The sequence below is a fragment of the Arachis hypogaea genome, chromosome 1, assembly GCF_003086295.3.
Source record: "Arachis hypogaea cultivar Tifrunner chromosome 1, arahy.Tifrunner.gnm2.J5K5, whole genome shotgun sequence".
Taxonomy (NCBI): Eukaryota; Viridiplantae; Streptophyta; class Magnoliopsida; order Fabales; family Fabaceae; genus Arachis; species Arachis hypogaea.
Window position 1 is genome coordinate 27,750,072 of NC_092036.1, and position 2,647 is coordinate 27,752,718.

General features: G+C 44.2%; 1 non-coding gene across 1 annotated transcript; it reads left to right on the top strand.

The window, feature by feature from the left end:
• Nucleotides 1-2,318: 2,318 nt before the first annotated feature.
• On the top strand, nt 2,319-2,426 carry LOC112712715 (small nucleolar RNA R71). Its single transcript, XR_003157892.1, has one exon. It is a non-coding gene; the product is annotated as a small nucleolar RNA R71 (small nucleolar RNA).
• The last annotated feature ends 221 nt before the right edge of the window (nt 2,427-2,647 follow it).

Here is a 2,647-nt window from a genome sequence, read left to right on the forward strand (position 1 = left end):
GGAAATTTGTTGAGAGACAAGTTTCCATGCATCATGAAGATGGGTTTATATAGGGGTGGAGAGAGGGGTAGGGTTTGGCCATTATGGGTGGGTTTGGGAGGGAAAGTGGTTTGAATTTGGATGGTGATGTAGGTGAGGTTTTATGAAGGGTGGATGTGAGTGGTGAAGAGAATGGTGGGATTTGATAGGTGAGGGGTTTTTGGGGAAGAGGTATTGAGGTGATTGGTGAATGGGTGAAGAAGAGAGAGAGTGGTGGGGTAGGTGGGGTAGGTGGGGATCCTGTGGGGTCCACAGATCCTGGGGTGTCAAGGATAGCTCATCCCTGCACCAAGTGGCATGCAAAAACGCCCTTTCTGCCAATCCTGGCGTTAAACGCCGGGCTGCTGCCCCTTTCTGGCGTTTAACGCCAGCTTCTTGCCCATTCCTGGCGTTAAATGCCAGTCTGGTGCCCCTTTCTGGCGTTAAACGCCCAGAATGGTGCCAGACTGGGCGTTAAATGCCCATTTGCTGCCCTTACTGGCATTTAAACGCCAGCAAGTTTTTCCTCCAGGGTGTGCTGTTTTTGCTTTTTCAATTGTTTTTGTGACTTCACATGATCATCAACCTACAGAAAACATGAAATAACAAAAGGAGAATAGATAAATATAACATTGGGTTGCCTCCCAACAAGCGCTTCTTTAATGTCAGTAGCTTGACAGTGGGCTCTCATGGAGCCTCACAGATGTTTAGAGCAATGTTGGAACCTCCCAACACCAAACTTAGAGTTTGACTGTAGGGGTTCTGTTTGACTCTGTTTTGAGAGAAGCTCTTCATGCTTCCTCTCCATGGTTACAGAGGGATATCCTTGAGCCTTAAACACAAAGGATTCTTCATTCACTTGAATGATCAATTCTCCTCTGTCAACATCAATCACAGCCTTTGCTGTGGCTAGGAAGGGCCTGCCAAGGATGATGGATTCATCCATGCACTTCCCACTCTCTAGGACTATAAAATTAGCAGGGATGTAATGGTCTTCAATCTTTACCAGAACATCCTCTACAAGTCCATAAGCTTGTTTTCTTGAATTGTATGCCATCTCTAGTGAGATTCTTACAACTTATACCTCAAAGATCCCCAGCTTCTCCATTACAAAGAGAGGCATGAGGTTTATGCTTGACCCTAGGTCACACAGAGCCTTCTCGAAGGTCATGGTGCCTAATGTACAAGGTATTGAGAACTTCCCAGGGTCCTGTCTCTTTTGAGGTAATTTCTGCCTAGTCAAGTCATCCAGTTCTTTGGTGAGCAAAGGGGGTTCATTCTCCTAAGTCTCATTACCAAATAACTTGTCATTTAGCTTCATGATGGCTCTAAGGTACTTAGCAACTTGCTCTTCAGTGTCATCTTCGTCCTCTTCAGAGGAAGAATACTCATCAGAGCTCATGAATGGCAGAAGTAAATCCAAAGGAATCTCTATGGTCTCAGTGTGAGCCTCAGATTCCCATGGTTCCTCATTAGGGAACTCATTGGAGGCCAGTGGACGTTGCGATCACTGCCTCATCCTCCTCTCCGAATTCGGCCATGTTGATGGCCTTGCACTCTCCTTTTGGATTCTCTTCTGTATTGCTTGGAAGAGTACTAGGAGGGAGTTCAGTAACTTTCTTACTCAGCTGACCCACTTGTGCCTCCAAATTTCTAATGGAGGACCTTGTTTCAGTCATGAAACTTTGAGTAGTTTTAATTAGATCAAAGACCATGGTTGCTAAGTCAGAGTGGCTCTACTTAGAATTCTCTGTCTGTTGCTGAGAAGATGATAGAAAAGGCTTGCCATTGCTAAACCTGTTTCTTCCACCATTATTGTTGTTGAAACCTTGTTGAGGTCTCTGTTGATCCTTCCATGAGAGATTTGGATGATTTCTCCATGAAGGATTGTAGGTGTTTCCATGGGGTTCTCCCATGTAATTCACCTCTTCCATTGATGGGTTCTCAGGATCATAAGCTTCTTCTTCGGATGAAGCATTCTTAGTACTGCCTGGTGCAGCTTGCATTCCAGACAGACTTTGAGAAATCATATCGACTTGCTGAGTCAATATTTTATTCTGAGCCAATATGGCATTCAGAGTATCAATCTCAAGAACTCCTTTCTTCTGATTCATCCCATTGTTCACAGGATTCCTTTCAGAGGTGTACATGAATTGGTTATTTGCAACCATTTCAATGAGTTCTTGAGCTTCTGCAGGCGTCTTCTTCAGATGAAGAGATCCTCCAGCAGAGCTGTCCAATGACATCTTGGACAGTTCATACAGACCATCATAGAAGATACCTATGATGCTCCATTCAGAAAGCATGTCAGAAGGACACTTTCTGATCAATTGTTTGTATCTTTCCCAAGCTTCATAGAGGGATTCACCTTCCTTCTGCCTAAAGGTTTGGACTTCCACTCTAAGCTTACTCAATTTTTTAGGTGGAAAGAACTTTGCCAAGAAGGCATTGACTAGCTTTTCCCAAGAGTTCAGGCTTTCTTTAGGTTATGAGTCCAACCATATCCTAGCTTTGTCTCTCACAGCAAAAGGGAATAGCATAAGTCTGTAGACCTCAGGATCAACCCCATTGGTCTTGACAGTGTCACAGATTTGCAAGAATTCAGCTAAAAACTGATGAGGATCTTCCA